At 47.4% G+C, this 18,295-nt stretch overlaps 1 long non-coding RNA gene and 1 other non-coding gene across 3 annotated transcripts in view; both read left to right on the top strand.

The window, feature by feature from the left end:
* Positions 1-18,295, top strand: part of LOC106606484 (cAMP-dependent protein kinase type I-beta regulatory subunit) — a 228,044-nt gene that overhangs the window by 48,172 nt on the left and 161,577 nt on the right. The gene's annotated exons all lie outside the window — the stretch shown is intronic.
* Positions 66-141, top strand: trnaa-ugc (transfer RNA alanine (anticodon UGC)). The gene has a single exon. It is a non-coding gene; the product is annotated as a tRNA-Ala (tRNA).

Raw genomic sequence — 18,295 nt, forward strand, 5'->3', positions numbered from 1 at the left:
AATGTATAGTTCTGTTCAGAACACCCCTGTAGTGGACTACTGTTGACCATAGTCATATAGACTATGGTCCCGTGTGGCTCAGTTGGTAGAGCATGGTGTTTGCAACGCCAGGGTTGTGGGTTCGATTCCCACGGGGGACCAGTACGGAGGAAAAAATGTATGAAATGTATGCATTCACTACTGTAAGTCGCTCTGGATAAGAGCGTCTGTTAAATGACGTAAATGTAGCGTAGCATAGCTAGCTAACAGCCTGGTAAGTATGCCCGTAGGCTTAATCCAAGCATGTTGGGACACAGAAATAAAGGGAAAGGGAGAACTTCTTCAGGAGATCAATCATCAGAGTGATGAATGAATGACAGATCTCTGGCATGTCATCAAACAATGTTCTTAAAGAGACACTATACAATTTTCAATACAATTACATTTAGATTTTAGTCATTTAGCAGTTATGTAATCTCAAAAGGAAAATAGTGCTTTTACACAATGCAGAAAATGACTTTGTAATTTTAATGACAGATATTTGTATAAAATGTTCAGCTTTTTATATTAAACAAATATATTTACAGGGTTGCATATGAGTTTCTAGAGCACAACAGAAGTAGCTAAAATACATACAGGCCCAGTAGTGGCTATATTGATAAAATAATATATTCTGGTGTTGGTGCCTGAATGTTATGTTGTACTCCTAACTTTAGAAGTTAGGAGCACCAGTGCTACCAATTCATTTTTAAAATGTGAGGCCCTGCTTGCACTGCCTTCCCCCTGCCCCTATCCTTACCCTGCTCCTGCCCCCTCGGCATTAATTGCTGGGTACTGACATAATGGCCTGGCCCCCGTCACCTCGCTGTAATCGGCAGGCCACTGGAGTGTGGCTTATGTGTGTGTCTCCACCCTCCTGCCCCTGCCAGTCTTAGCAGCAGGTATCTATCAGTCTTAGCAGCAGGTATCTGCCGGTCTTAGCAGCAGGTATCTGTCAGTCTTAGCAGCAGGTATCTGCCGGTCTTAGCAGCAGGTATCTGTCAGTCTTAGCAGCAGGTATCTGTCAGTCTTAGCAGCAGGTATCTGCCAGTCTTAGCAGTAGGTATCTATCAGTCTTAGCAGTAGGTATCTGCCAGTCTTAGCAGTAGGTATCTGTCAGTCTTAGCAGTAGGTATCTATCAGTCTTAGCAGTAGGTATCTATCAGTCTTAGCAGCAGGTATCTATCAGTCTTAGCAGTAGGTATCTATCAGTCTTAGCAGTAGTTATCTATCAGTCTTAGCAGTAGGTATCTGTCAGTCTTAGCAGCAGGTATCTATCAGTCTTAGCAGTAGGTATCTATCAGTCTTAGCAGTAGGTATCTGTCAGTCTTAGCAGCAGGTATCTATCAGTCTTAGCAGTAGGTATCTGTCAGTCTTAGCAGCAGGTATCTATCAGTCTTAGCAGTAGGTATCTGTCAGTCTTAGCAGCAGGTATCTATCAGTCTTAGCAGTAGGTATCTGTCAGTCTTAGCAGCAGGTATCTATCAGTCTTAGCAGCAGGTATCTGCCAGTCTTAGCAGCAGGTATCTATCAGTCTTAGCAGCAGGTATCTGTCAGTCTTAGCAGCAGGTATCTATCAGTATTAGCAGTAGGTATCCGTCAGTCTTAGCAGCAGGTATCTATCAGTCTTAGCAGTAGGTATCTATCAGTCTTAGCAGCAGGTATCTGTCAGTCTTAGCAGCAGGTATCTGCCAGTCTTAGCAGCAGGTATCTGCCAGTCTTAGCAGCAGGTATCTGCCAGTCTTAGCAGCAGGTATCTGTCAGTCTTATCAGTAGGTATCTATCAGTCTTAGCAGCAGGTATCTGCCAGTCTTAGCAGCAGGTATCTATCAGTCTTAGCAGTAGGTATCTGCCAGTCTTAGCAGTAGGTATCTGTCAGTCTTAGCAGTAGGTATCTATCAGTCTTAGCAGTAGGTATCTATCAGTCTTAGCAGTAGGTATCTATCAGTCTTAGCAGCAGGTATCTATCAGTCTTAGCAGTAGGTATCTATCAGTCTTAGCAGTAGTTATCTATCAGTCTTAGCAGTAGGTATCTGTCAGTCTTAGCAGCAGGTATCTGTCAGTCTTAGCAGTAGGTATCTATCAGTCTTAGCAGCAGGTATCTATCTGTCTTAGCAGTAGGTATCTGTCAGTCTTAGCAGCAGGTATCTATCAGTCTTAGCAGTAGGTATCTATCAGTCTTAGCAGCAGGTATCTGTCAGTCTTAGCAGCAGGTATCTGCCAGTCTTAGCAGCAGGTATCTGCCAGTCTTAGCAGCAGGTATCTGCCAGTCTTAGCAGCAGGTATCTGCCAGTCTTAGCAGCAGGTATCTGTCAGTCTTATCAGTATGTATCTATCAGTCTTAGCAGCAGGTATCTGCCAGTCTTAACAGTAGGTATGTATCAGTCTTAGCAGTAGGTATCTGCCAGTCTTAGCAGTAGGTATCTGTCAGTCTTAGCAGTAGGTATCTATCAGTCTTAGCAGTAGGTATCTATCAGTCTTAGCAGCAGGTATCTATCAGTCTTAGCAGTAGGTATCTATCAGTCTTAGCAGTAGGTATCTATCAGTCTTAGCAGTAGGTATCTATCAGTCTTAGCAGCAGGTATCTATCAGTCTTAGCAGTAGGTATCTATCAGTCTTAGCAGTAGGTATCTATCAGTCTTAGCAGTAGGTATCTATCAGTCTTAGCAGCAGGTATCTATCAGTCTCAGCAGCAGGTATCTATCAGTCTTAGCAGCAGGTATCTATCAGTCTTAGCAGTAGGTATCTATCAGTCTTAGCAGTAGGTATCTATCAGTCTTAGCAGTAGGTATCTGTCAGTCTTAGCAGCAGGTATCTGTCAGTCTTAGCAGTAGGTATCTATCAGTCTTAGCAGCAGGTATCTATCAGTCTTAGCAGTAGGTATCTATCAGTCTTAGCAGCAGGTATCTATCAGTCTTAGCAGTAGGTATCTATCAGTCTTAGCAGTAGGTATCTATCAGTCTTAGCAGTAGGTATCTATCAGTCTTAGCAGCAGGTATCTATCAGTCTTAGCAGTAGGTATCTGTCAGTCTTAGCAGTAGGTATCTATCAGTCTTAGCAGTAGGTATCTATCAGTCTTAGCAGTAGGTATCTATCAGTCTTAGCAGCAGGTATCTATCAGTCTTAGCAGTAGGTATCTATCAGTTTTAGCAGTAGGTATCTATCAGTCTTAGCAGTAGGTATCTATCAGTCTTAGCAGCAGGTATCTATCAGTCTTAGCAGTAGGTATCTATCAGTCTTAGCAGCAGGTATCTGTCAGTCTTAGCAGCAGGTATCTGCCAGTCTTAGCAGCAGGTATCTGTCAGTCTTAGCAGTAGGTATCTATCAGTCTTAGCAGCAGGTATCTATCAGTCTTAGCAGTAGGTATCTATCAGTCTTAGCAGCAGGTATCTGCCAGGCTCCAATCATGGATGATAAACCAATAAACTAGCAAATGTTTACGTCAGTGATTCACGTTATTTCAGGGACACACACACACACACACACACACACACACACACACACACACACACACACACACACACACACACACACACACACACAAACAGGGAGATAGATACGTACACACACACAAAAATGTAATTTCGAGGTTGTCCTTAAAATTCCCATCTGACGATAACAAACATGCCTTTGTTTAGCTTGAGCTTGAACAGACTACTACAAGTGTCACACATAATTCAGAGTTATGGAAGCAGATTTGAATGAAATGAGGGGTTTAACAAATTGATTGAAGGCTGGGTTCTTCAGTAAACTCCTGTTTCCTTTCCCAGCGGTAATGACATGTAGCTAGCAGACCTGGGTTAAAAAACGATGTAAAATCATTTCAAATACTATATCTATGCTTGATTGAGCTTGCCTGTTGCCATGAAACCAATAGAAAAGTCTAAAGATTACAAACCCCACCTACCTGACACAGGCTAAGCGAACGCTCAAAGCATTTGAAAGATATCAAATAGTATTTAAACCCTGGTCTGGTATCTAGACAGTACTGGATGACATGGTTCCAGACTGATAACAACACGGGCTCTACATACGTCAATGTACTGAAATAACCCTCAGTCAGAGGCTAAAGTGGTTTAATATCTTAGTTAATGTTTCATTCCCATTTCCCAGACGAGCAACTAAGCATATTAAATAAATCCCTCTCTCATGCGTTCACATGGCTCGGCGTGTGTGTGTGTGTGTGTGTGTGTGTGTGTGTGTGTGTGTGTGTGTGTGTGTGTGTGTGTGTGTGTGTGTGTGTGTGTGTGTGTGTGTGTGTGTTTGTGTCTGGGCTTGGCACTGTGGGAACTTGGTTTTGGCTGAGTGGCGTCAGGAGGATCTCTGTGTCATCTGGCTCTCAGCACACAGGCTTTGCCCTCTCAGCTCCCAGCTCTCTGCCATCCCCGTCCTCTCCCACTCCCTTCAACAGACTAGATACCGTTTCTACCCTTCCTCTCCCACTCCCTTCAACAGACTAGATACCGTTTCTACCCTTCCTCTCCCACTCCCTTCAACAGACTAGATACCGTTTCTACCCTTCCTCTCCCACTCCCTTCAACAGACTAGATACCGTTTCTACCCTTCCTCTCCCACTCCCTTCAACAGACTAGATACCGTTTCTACCCTTCCACTCCCTTCAACAGACTAGATACCGTTTCTACCCTTCCACTCCCTTCAACAGACTAGATACCGTTTCTACCCTTCCTCTCCCACTCCCTTCAACAGACTAGATACCGTTTCTACCCTTCCTCTCCCACTCCCTTCAACAGACTAGATACCGTTTCTACCCTTCCTCTCCCTTCAACAGACTAGATACCGTTTCTACCCTTCCTCTCCCACTCCCTTCAACAGACTAGATACCGTTTCTACCCTTCCACTCCCTTCAACAGACTAGATACCGTTTCTACCCTTCCTCTCCCACTCCCTTCAACAGACTAGATACCATTTCTACCCTTCCTCTCCCACTCCCTTCAACAGACAAGATACCGTTTCTACCCTTCCTCTCCCACTCCTTTCAACAGACTAGATACCATTTCTACCCTTCCTCTCCCACTCCCTTCATCAGACTAGATACCGTTTCTACCCTTCCTCTCCCACTCCCTTCATCAGACTAGATACCGTTTCTACCCTTCCTCTCCCTTCAACAGACTAGATACCGTTTCTACCCTTCCTCTCCCACTCCTTTCAACAGACTAGATACCGTTTCTACCCTTCCACTCCCTTCAACAGACTAGATACCGTTTCTACCCTTCCACTCCCTTCAACAGACTAGATACCGTTTCTACCCTTCCACTCCCTTCAACAGACTAGATACCGTTTCTACCCTTCCTCTCCCACTCCCTTCAACAGACTAGATACCGTTTCTACCCTTCCTCTCCCACTCCCTTCAACAGACTAGATACCGTTTCTACCCTTCCTCTCCCTTCAACAGACTAGATACCGTTTCTACCCTTCCTCTCCCACTCCCTTCAACAGACTAGATACCGTTTCTACCCTTCCACTCCCTTCAACAGACTAGATACCGTTTCTACCCTTCCTCTCCCACTCCCTTCAACAGACTAGATACCATTTCTACCCTTCCTCTCCCACTCCCTTCAACAGACAAGATACCGTTTCTACCCTTCCTCTCCCACTCCTTTCAACAGACTAGATACCATTTCTACCCTTCCTCTCCCACTCCCTTCATCAGACTAGATACCGTTTCTACCCTTCCTCTCCCACTCCCTTCATCAGACTAGATACCGTTTCTACCCTTCCTCTCCCTTCAACAGACTAGATACCGTTTCTACCCTTCCTCTCCCACTCCTTTCAACAGACTAGATACCGTTTCTACCCTTCCTCTCCCACTCCCTTCATCAGACTAGATACCGTTTCTACCCTTCCTCTCCTACTCCCTTCAACAGACTAGATACCGTTTCTACCCTTCCTCTCCCACTCCCTTCATCAGACTAGATACCGTTTCTACCCTTCCTCTCCCACTCCCTTCAACAGACTAGATACCGTTTCTACCCTTCCTCTCCCACTCCCTTCATCAGACTAGATACCGTTTCTACCCTTCCTCTCCCACTCTCTTCATCAGACTAGATACCGTTTCTACCCGTCCTCTCCCACTCCCTTCAACAGACTAGATACCGTTTCTACCCTTCCTCTCCCACTCCCTTCAACAGACTAGATACCGTTTCTACCCTTCCTCTCCCACTCCCTTCAACAGACTAGATACCGTTTCTACCCTTCCTCTCCCACTCCCTTCAACAGACTAGATACCGTTTCTACCCTTCCTCTCCCACTCCCTTCAACAGACTAGATACCGTTTCTACCCTTCCTCTCCCACTCCCTTCAACAGACTAGATACCGTTTCTACCCTTCCTCTCCCACTCCCTTCAACAGACTAGATACCGTTTCTACCCGTCCTCTCCCACTCCCTTCAACAGACTAGATACCGTTTCTACCCTTCCTCTCCCACTCCCTTCAACAGACTAGATACCGTTTCTACCCGTCCTCTCCCACTCCCTTCAACAGACTAGATACCGTTTCTACCCTTCCTCTCCCACTCCCTTCAACAGACTAGATACCGTTTCTACCCGTCCTCTCCCTTCAACAGACTAGATACCGTTTCTACCCTTCCTCTCCCACTCCCTTCAACAGACTAGATACCGTTTCTACCCTTCCTCTCCCACTCCCTTCAACAGACTAGATACCGTTTCTACCCTTCCTCTCCCACTCCCTTCAACAGACTAGATACCGTTTCTACCCTTCCTCTCCCACTCCCTTCAACAGACTAGATACCGTTTCTACCCGTCCTCTCCCTTCAACAGACTAGATACCGTTTCTACCCTTCCTCTCCCACTCCCTTCAACAGACTAGATACCGTTTCTACCCGTCCTCTCCCTTCAACAGACTAGATACCGTTTCTACCCTTCCTCTCCCACTCCCTTCAACAGACTAGATACCGTTTCTACCCTTCCACTCCCTTCAACAGACTAGATACCGTTTCTACCCTTCCTCTCCCACTCCCTTCAACAGACTAGATACCGTTTCTACCCTTCCTCTCCCTTCAACAGACTAGATACCGTTTCTACCGTCCTCTCCCACTCCCTTCAACAGACTAGATACCGTTTCTACCCTTCCTCTCCCTTCAACAGACTAGATACCGTTTCTACCCTTCCTCTCCCACTCCCTTCAACAGACTAGATACCGTTTCTACCCTTCCTCTCCCACTCCCTTCAACAGACTAGATACCGTTTCTACCCTTCCTCTCCCACTCCCTTCATCAGACTAGATACCGTTTCTACCCTTCCTCTCCCACTCCCTTCAACAGACTAGATACCGTTTCTACCCTTACATTTGTAGACTAACAGGCTAGACTTTAGACACTCTCTATCTACTTTCAGTCTTAAAGAGGTTTGACCCTTTCTCTGTTCCCATCCGCTGCCATTCGTAAAGAGGCTAGAGAGTAGACAGTAACCCCTCTCTGTGTCTATACCCTTCCAGCTTTAAAGTGGCTAGTAGGCCCTGTCTGTAAGCACTATCCCCCCAACTCTCACTACTCCCAGCCCTAAAGACTCTCTCTAAAGACTACTCCCAGCCCTAAAGACTCTCACTACTCCCAGGTAAATCCTCTCTCTACCACTCTATCCATAAAGACTCTAGTAACCCCTCTCTCTACCCTCTATCCATAAATACTCTAGTAACCCCTCTCTCTACCCCTCTATCCATAAAGACTCTAGTAATCCCTCTCTCTACCCCTCTATCCATAAAGACTCTAGTACCCCCTCTCTCCACCCCTCTATCCATAAAGACTCTAGTACCTTCTCTCTCTACCCCTCTATCCATAAAGACTCTAGTAACCCCTCTCTCTACCCCTCTATCCATAAAGACTCTAGTACCCCCTCTCTCCACCCCTCTATCCATACAATTCTAGTACCCCCTCTCTCCACTCCTCTATCAATACGACTCTAGTAACCCCTCTCTCCACCCCTCTATCCATAAAGACTCTAGTACCCCCTCTCTCTACCCCTCTATCCATAAAGACTCTAGTACCCCCTCTCTCCACCCCTCTATCCATAAAGACTCTAGTACCTTCTCTCTCTACCCCTCTATCCATAAAGACTCTAGTAACCCCTCTCTCTACCCCTCTATCCATAAAGACTCTAGTACCCCCTCTCTCCACCCCTCTATCCATACAATTCTAGTACCCCCTCTCTCCACTCCTCTATCAATACGACTCTAGTAACCCCTCTCTCCACCCCTCTATCCATAAAGACTCTAGTACCCCCTCTCTCCACCCCTCTATCCATAAAGACTCTAGTAACCCTTGTCTCTACCCCTCTATCCATAAGACTCTAGTAACCCCTCTCCCCACCCCTCTATTCATAAAGACTCTAGTAACCCCTCTCTCTACCCCTCTATCCATAAAGACTCTAGTACCCCCTCTCTCCACCCCTCTATCCATGACTACTCTAGTACCCCCTCTCTCCACCCATCTATCCATAAATACTCTAGTAACCCCTCTCTCCACCTCTCTATCCATAAAGACTCTAGTAACCCCTCTCTCCACCCCTCTATCCATGAAGACTCTAGTACCCCCTCTCTCCACCCCTCTATCCATTAAGACTCTAGTAACCCCTCTCTCTACCCCTCTATCCATAAATACTCAAGTAACCCCTCTCTCCACCCCTCTATCCATAAAGACTCTAGTACCCCCTCTCTCCACCCCTCTATCCATAAAGACTCTAGTACCCCCTCTCTCCACCCCTCTATCCATAAAGACTCTAGTAACCCTTCTCTCTATCCCTCTATCCATAAGACTCTAGTAACCCCTCTCTCCACCCCTCTATTCATAAAGACTCTAGTAACCCCTCTCTCTACCCCTCTATCCATAAATACTCAAGTAACCCCTCTCTCCACCCCTCTATCCATAAAGACTCTAGTACCCCCTCTCTCCACCCCTTTATCCATAAAGACTCTAGTACCCCCTCTCTCCACCCCTCTATCCATAAAGACTCTAGTACCCCCTCTCTCTACCCCTCAATCCATAAAGACTCTAGTAACCCCTCTCTCCACCCCTCTATCCACAAAGACTCTAGTACCCTCTCTCCACCCCTCTATCCATAAATACTCTAGTAACCCCTCTCTCTACCCCTCTATCCATAAATACTCTAGTACCCCCTCTCTCCACCTCTCTATCCATTAGACTCTAGTACCCCCTCTCTCTACACCCCTCTATCCATACGACTCTAGTACCCCCTCTCTCCACCCCTCTATCCATACAATTCTAGTACCCCCTCTCTCCACTCCTCTATCAATACGACTCTAGTAACCCCTCTCTCCACCCCTCTATCCATAAGACTCTAGTAACCCCTCTCTCCACCCCTCTATTCATAAAGACTCTAGTACCCCCTCTCTCTACCCCTCTATCCATAAAGACTCTAGTAACCCTTCTCTCTACCCCTCTATCCATAAGACTCTAGTAACCCCTCTCTCCACCCCTCTATCCATAAAGACTCTAGTAACCCCTCTCTCTACCCCTCGATCCATAAAGACTCTAGTAACCCCTCTCTCCACCCCTCTATCCATAAAGACTCTAGTACCCCCTCTCTCTACCCCTCTATCCATAAAGACTCTAGTACCCCCTCTCCACCCCTCTATCCATGACAACTCTAGTACCCCCTCTCTCCACCCATCTATCCATAAATACTCTAGTAACCCCTCTCTCCACCTCTCTATCCATAAAGACTCTAGTAACCCCTCTCTCCACCCCTCTATCCATGAAGACTCTAGTACCCCCTCTCTCCACCCCTCTATCCATTAAGACTCTAGTAACCCCTCTCTCTACCCCTCTATCCATAAATACACAAGTAACCCCTCTCTCCACCCATCTATCCATAAATACTCTAGTAACCCCTCTCTCCACCTCTCTATCAATACGACTCTAGTAACCCCTCTCTCCACCCCTCTATCCATAAGACTCTAGTAACCCCTCTCTCCACCCCTCTATTCATAAAGACTCTAGTACCCCCTCTCTCTACCCCTCTATCCATAAAGACTCTAGTAACCCTTCTCTCTACCCCTCTATCCATAAGACTCTAGTAACCCCTCTCTCCACCCCTCTATCCATAAAGACTCTAGTAACCCCTCTCTCTACCCCTCGATCCATAAAGACTCTAGTAACCCCTCTCTCCACCCCTCTATCCATAAAGACTCTAGTACCCCCTCTCTCTACCCCTCTATCCATAAAGACTCTAGTACCCCCTCTCTCCACCCCTCTATCCATGACAACTCTAGTACCCCCTCTCTCCACCCATCTATCCATAAATACTCTAGTAACCCCTCTCTCCACCTCTCTATCCATAAAGACTCTAGTAACCCCTCTCTCCACCCCTCTATCCATGAAGACTCTAGTACCCCCTCTCTCCACCCCTCTATCCATTAAGACTCTAGTAACCCCTCTCTCTACCCCTCTATCCATAAATACACAAGTAACCCCTCTCTCCACCCATCTATCCATAAATACTCTAGTAACCCCTCTCTCCACCTCTCTATCCATAAAGACTCTAGTAACCCCTCTCTCCACCCCTCTATCCATAAAGACTCTAGTAACCCCTCTCTCTACCCCTCGATCCATAAAGACTCTAGTAACCCCTCTCTCTACCCCTCTATCCATAAAGACTCTAGTACCCCCTCTCTCCACCCCTCTATCCATGACAACTCTAGTACCCCCTCTCTCCACCCATCTATCCATAAATACTCTAGTAACCCCTCTCTCCACCTCTCTATCCATAAAGACTCTAGTAACCCCTCTCTCCACCCCTCTATCCATGAAGACTCTAGTACCCCCTCTCTCCACCCCTCTATCCATTAAGACTCTAGTAAGCCCTCTCTCTACCCCTCTATCCATAAATACACAAGTAACCCCTCTCTCCACCCCTCTATCCATAAAGACTCTAGTACCCCCTCTCTCCACCCCTTTATCCATAAAGACTCTAGTACCCCCTCTCTCCACCCCTCTATCCATAAAGACTCTAGTACCCCCTCTCTCTACCCCTCTATCCATAAAGACTCTAGTAACCCCTCTCTCCACCCCTCTATCCACAAAGACTCTAGTACCCTCTCTCCACCCCTCTATCCATAAATACTCTAGTAACCCCTCTCTCTACCCCTCTATCCATAAAGACTCTAGTACCCCCTCTCTCCACCCCTCTATCCATAAGACTCTAGTAACCCCTCTCTCCACCCCTCTATTCATAAAGACTCTAGTACCCCCTCTCTCTACCCCTCTATCCATACGACTCTAGTACCCCTCTCTCCACCCCTCTATCCATACAATTCTATTACCCCCTCTCTCCACTCCTCTATCAATACGACTCTAGTAACCCCTCTCTCCACCCCTCTATCCATAAAGACTCTAGTACCCCCTCTCTCCACCCCTCTATCCGTAAAGACTCTAGTAACCCTTCTCTCTACCCCCCTATCCATAAGACTCTAGTAACCCCTCTCTCCACCCCTCTATTCATAAAGACTCTAGTACCCCCTCTCTCTACCCCTCTATCCATAAGACTCTAGTAACCCCTCTCTCTACCCCTCTATCCATAAAGACTCTAGTAACCCCTCTCCACCCCTCTATCCACAAAGACTCTAGTACCCTCTCTCCACCCCTCTATCCATAAAGACTCTAGTACCCCTTCTCTCTACCCCTCTATCCATAAAGACTCTAGTACCCCCTCTCTCCACCCCTCTATCCATGACAACTCTAGTACCCCCTCTCTCCACCCATCTATCCATAAATACTCTAGTAACCCCTCTCTCCACCTCTCTATCCATAAAAACTCTAGTAACCCCTCTCTCCACCCCTCTATCCATGAAGATTCTAGTACCCCCTCTCTCCACCCCTCTATCCATTAAGACTCTAGTAACCCCTCTCTCTACCCCTCTATCCATAAATACACAAGTAACCCCTCTCTCCACCCCTCTATCCATAAAGACTCTAGTACCCCCTCTCTCCACCCCTTTATCCATAAAGACTCTAGTACCCCCTCTCTCCACCCCTCTATCCATAAAGACTCTAGTACCCCCTCTCTCTACCCCTCTATCCATAAAGACTCTAGTAACCCCTCTCTCCACCCCTCTATCCACAAAGACTCTAGTACCCTCTCTCCACCCCTCTATCCATAAATACTCTAGTAACCCCTCTCTCCACCCCTCTATCCATAAAGACTCTAGTACCCCCTCTCTCCACCCCTCTATCCATAAAGACTCTAGTACCCCCTCTCTCCACCTCTCTATCCATTAGACTCTAGTACCCCCTCTCTCTACACCCCTCTATCCATACGACTCTAGTACCCCCTCTCTCCACCCCTCTATCCATACAATTCTAGTACCCCCTCTCTCCACTCCTCTATCAATACGACTCTAGTAACCCCTCTCTCCACCCCTCTATCCATAAGACTCTAGTAACCCCTCTCTCCACCCCTCTATTCATAAAGACTCTAGTACCCCCTCTCTCTACCCCTCTATCCATAAAGACTCTAGTAACCCTTCTCTCTACCCCTCTATCCATAAGACTCTAGTAACCCCTCTCTCCACCCCTCTATCCATAAAGACTCTAGTAACCCCTCTCTCTACCCCTCGATCCATAAAGACTCTAGTAACCCCTCTCTCCACCCCTCTATCCATAAAGACTCTAGTACCCCCTCTCTCTACCCCTCTATCCATAAAGACTCTAGTACCCCCTCTCTCCACCCCTCTATCCATGACAACTCTAGTACCCCCTCTCTCCACCCATCTATCCATAAATACTCTAGTAACCCCTCTCTCCACCTCTCTATCCATAAAGACTCTAGTAACCCCTCTCTCCACCCCTCTATCCATGAAGACTCTAGTACCCCCTCTCTCCACCCCTCTATCCATTAAGACTCTAGTAACCCCTCTCTCTACCCCTCTATCCATAAATACACAAGTAACCCCTCTCTCCACCCCTCTATCCATAAAGACTCTAGTACCCCCTCTCTCCACCCCTTTATCCATAAAGACTCTAGTACCCCCTCTCTCCACCCCTCTATCCATAAAGACTCTAGTACCCCCTCTCTCTACCCCTCTATCCATAAAGACTCTAGTAACCCCTCTCTCCACCCCTCTATCCACAAAGACTCTAGTACCCTCTCTCCACCCCTCTATCCATAAATACTCTAGTAACCCCTCTCTCTACCCCTCTACCCATAAAGACTCTAGTACCCCCTCTCTCCACCCCTCTATCCATAAGACTCTAGTAACCCCTCTCTCCACCCCTCTATTCATAAAGACTCTAGTACCCCCTCTCTCTACCCCTCTATCCATACGACTCTAGTACCCCTCTCTCCACCCCTCTATCCATACAATTCTATTACCCCCTCTCTCCACTCCTCTATCAATACGACTCTAGTAACCCCTCTCTCCACCCCTCTATCCATAAAGACTCTAGTACCCCCTCTCTCCACCCCTCTATCCGTAAAGACTCTAGTAACCCTTCTCTCTACCCCCCTATCCATAAGACTCTAGTAACCCCTCTCTCCACCCCTCTATTCATAAAGACTCTAGTACCCCCTCTCTCTACCCCTCTATCCATAAGACTCTAGTAACCCCTCTCTCTACCCCTCTATCCATAAAGACTCTAGTAACCCCTCTCCACCCCTCTATCCACAAAGACTCTAGTACCCTCTCTCCACCCCTCTATCCATAAAGACTCTAGTACCCCTTCTCTCTACCCCTCTATCCATAAAGACTCTAGTACCCCCTCTCTCCACCCCTCTATCCATGACAACTCTAGTACCCCCTCTCTCCACCCATCTATCCATAAATACTCTAGTAACCCCTCTCTCCACCTCTCTATCCATAAAAACTCTAGTAACTCCTCTCTCCACCCCTCTATCCATGAAGATTCTAGTACCCCCTCTCTCCACTCCTCTATCAATACGACTCTAGTACCCCCTCTCTCCACCCCTCTATCCATAAAGACTCTAGTACCCCCTCTCTCTACCCCTCTATCCATAAAGACTCTAGTAACCCCTCTCTCCACCCCTCTATCCACAAAGACTCTAGTACCCTCTCTCCACCCCTCTATCCATAAATACTCTAGTAACCCCTCTCTCCACCCCTCTATCCATAAAGACTCTAGTACCCCCTCTCTCCACCCCTCTATCCATAAAGACTCTAGTACCCCCTCTCTCCACCTCTCTATCCATTAGACTCTAGTACCCCCTCTCTCTACACCCCTCTATCCATACGACTCTAGTACCCCCTCTCTCCACCCCTCTATCCATACAATTCTAGTACCCCCTCTCTCCACTCCTCTATCAATACGACTCTAGTAACCCCTCTCTCCACCCCTCTATCCATAAGACTCTAGTAACCCCTCTCTCCACCCCTCTATTCATAAAGACTCTAGTACCCCCTCTCTCTACCCCTCTATCCATAAAGACTCTAGTAACCCTTCTCTCTACCCCTCTATCCATAAGACTCTAGTAACCCCTCTCTCCACCCCTCTATCCATAAAGACTCTAGTAACCCCTCTCTCTACCCCTCGATCCATAAAGACTCTAGTAACCCCTCTCTCCACCCCTCTATCCATAAAGACTCTAGTACCCCCTCTCTCTACCCCTCTATCCATAAAGACTCTAGTACCCCCTCTCTCCACCCCTCTATCCATGACAACTCTAGTACCCCCTCTCTCCACCCATCTATCCATAAATACTCTAGTAACCCCTCTCTCCACCTCTCTATCCATAAAGACTCTAGTAACCCCTCTCTCCACCCCTCTATCCATGAAGACTCTAGTACCCCCTCTCTCCACCCCTCTATCCATTAAGACTCTAGTAACCCCTCTCTCTACCCCTCTATCCATAAATACACAAGTAACCCCTCTCTCCACCCCTCTATCCATAAAGACTCTAGTACCCCCTCTCTCCACCCCTTTATCCATAAAGACTCTAGTACCCCCTCTCTCCACCCCTCTATCCATAAAGACTCTAGTACCCCCTCTCTCTACCCCTCTATCCATAAAGACTCTAGTAACCCCTCTCTCCACCCCTCTATCCACAAAGACTCTAGTACCCTCTCTCCACCCCTCTATCCATAAATACTCTAGTAACCCCTCTCTCTACCCCTCTACCCATAAAGACTCTAGTACCCCCTCTCTCCACCCCTCTATCCATAAGACTCTAGTAACCCCTCTCTCCACCCCTCTATTCATAAAGACTCTAGTACCCCCTCTCTCTACCCCTCTATCCATACGACTCTAGTACCCCTCTCTCCACCCCTCTATCCATACAATTCTATTACCCCCTCTCTCCACTCCTCTATCAATACGACTCTAGTAACCCCTCTCTCCACCCCTCTATCCATAAAGACTCTAGTACCCCCTCTCTCCACCCCTCTATCCGTAAAGACTCTAGTAACCCTTCTCTCTACCCCCCTATCCATAAGACTCTAGTAACCCCTCTCTCCACCCCTCTATTCATAAAGACTCTAGTACCCCCTCTCTCTACCCCTCTATCCATAAGACTCTAGTAACCCCTCTCTCTACCCCTCTATCCATAAAGACTCTAGTAACCCCTCTCCACCCCTCTATCCACAAAGACTCTAGTACCCTCTCTCCACCCCTCTATCCATAAAGACTCTAGTACCCCTTCTCTCTACCCCTCTATCCATAAAGACTCTAGTACCCCCTCTCTCCACCCCTCTATCCATGACAACTCTAGTACCCCCTCTCTCCACCCATCTATCCATAAATACTCTAGTAACCCCTCTCTCCACCTCTCTATCCATAAAAACTCTAGTAACCTCTCTCTCCACCCCTCTATCCATGAAGATTCTAGTACCCCCTCTCTCCACCCCTCTATCCATTAAGACTCTAGTAACCCCTCTCTCTACCCCTCTATCCATAAATACACAAGTAACCCCTCTCTCCACCCCTCTATCCATAAAGACTCTAGTACCCCCTCTCTCCACCCCTTTATCCATAAAGACTCTAGTACCCCCTCTCTCCACCCCTCTATCCATAAAGACTCTAGTACCCCCTCTCTCTACCCCTCTATCCATAAAGACTCTAGTAACCCCTCTCTCCACCCCTCTATCCACAAAGACTCTAGTACCCTCTCTCCACCCCTCTATCCATAAATACTCTAGTAACCCCTCTCTCCACCCCTCTATCCATAAAGACTCTAGTACCCCCTCTCTCCACCCCTCTATCCATAAAGACTCTAGTACCCCCTCTCTCCACCTCTCTATCCATTAGACTCTAGTACCCCCTCTCTCCACCCCTCTATCCATACGACTCTAGTACCCCCTCTCTCCACCCCTCTATCCATACAATTCTAGTACCCCCTCTCTCCACTCCTCTATCAATACGACTCTAGTAACCCCTCTCTCCACCCCTCTATCCATAAAGACTCTAGTACCCCCTCTCTCCACCCCTCTATCCATAAAGACTCTAGTAACCCTTCTCTCTACCCCCCTATCCATAAGACTCTAGTAACCCCTCTCTCCACCCCTCTATTCATAAAGACTCTAGTACCCCCTCTCTCTACCCCTCTATCCATAAGACTCTAGTAACCCCTCTCTCTACCCCTCTATCCATAAAGACTCTAGTAACCCCTCTCCACCCCTCTATCCACAAAGACTCTAGTACCCTCTCTCCACCTCTCTATCCATAAAGACTCTAGTACCCCTCTCTCCACCCCTCTATCCATAAAGACTCTAGTACCCCCTCTCTCCACCTCTCTATCCATAAGACTCTAGTACCCCCTCTTTCCACCCCTCTATCCATACGACTCTAGTACCCCCTCTCTCCACCCCTTTATCCATAAATACTCTAGTACCCCCCTCTCCCCACTCCTCTATCCATAAAGACTCTAGTAACCCCTCTCTCCACCCCTCTATCCATAAATACTCTAGTAACCCCTCTCTCCACCCCTCTATCCATAAAGATTCTAGTACCCCCTCTCTCCACCCCTTTATCCACAAAGACTCTCTCTCTCCACCCCTCTATCCATGACAACTCTAGGAACCCCTCTCTCCACCCATCTATCCATAAATACTCTAGTAACCCCTCTCTCCACCTCTCTATCCATAAAGACTCTAGTAACCCCTCTCTCCACCCCTCTATCCATGAAGACTCTAGTACCCCCTCTCTCCACCCCTCTATCCATTAAGACTCTAGTAACCCCTCTCTCTACCCCTCTATCCATAAATACTCAAGTAACCCCTCTCTCTACCCCTCTATCCATAAAGACTCTAGTAACCCCTCTCTCCACCTCTCTATCCATACAATTCTAGTACCCCCTCTCTCCACCCCTCTATCCATACGACTCTAGTACCCCCTCTCTCCACCCCTTTATCCATAAAGACTCTAGTACCCCCTCTCTCCACCCCTCTATCCATGACAACTCTAGTACCCCCTCTCTCCACCCATCTATCCATAAATACTCTAGTAACCCCTCTCTCCACCTCTCTATCCATAAAGACTCTAGTAACCCCTCTCTCCACCCCTCTATCCATGAAGACTCTAGTACCCCCTCTCTCCACCCCTCTATCCATTAAGACTCTAGTAACCCCTCTCTCTACCCCTCTATCCATAAATACACAAGTAACCCCTCTCTCCACCCCTCTATCCATAAAGACTCTAGTACCCCCTCTCTCCACCCCTTTATCCATAAAGACTCTAGTACCCCCTCTCTCCACCCCTCTATCCATAAAGACTCTAGTACCCCCTCTCTCTACCCCTCTATCCATAAAGACTCTAGTAACCCCTCTCTCCACCCCTCTATCCACAAAGACTCTAGTACCCTCTCTCCACCCCTCTATCCATAAATACTCTAGTAACCCCTCTCTCTACCCCTCTATCCATAAAGACTCTAGTACCCCCTCTCTCCACCCCTCTATCCATAAGACTCTAGTAACCCCTCTCTCCACCCCTCTATTCATAAAGACTCTAGTACCCCCTCTCTCTACCCCTCTATCCATACGACTCTAGTACCCCTCTCTCCACCCCTCTATCCATACAATTCTATTACCCCCTCTCTCCACTCCTCTATCAATACGACTCTAGTAACCCCTCTCTCCACCCCTCTATCCATAAAGACTCTAGTACCCCCTCTCTCCACCCCTCTATCCGTAAAGACTCTAGTAACCCTTCTCTCTACCCCCCTATCCATAAGACTCTAGTAACCCCTCTCTCCACCCCTCTATTCATAAAGACTCTAGTACCCCCTCTCTCTACCCCTCTATCCATAAGACTCTAGTAACCCCTCTCTCTACCCCTCTA

Source organism: Salmo salar, chromosome 06, assembly GCF_965601325.2.
Source record: "Salmo salar chromosome 06, fSalSal1, whole genome shotgun sequence".
NCBI classification, from domain to species: domain Eukaryota; kingdom Metazoa; phylum Chordata; class Actinopteri; order Salmoniformes; family Salmonidae; genus Salmo; species Salmo salar.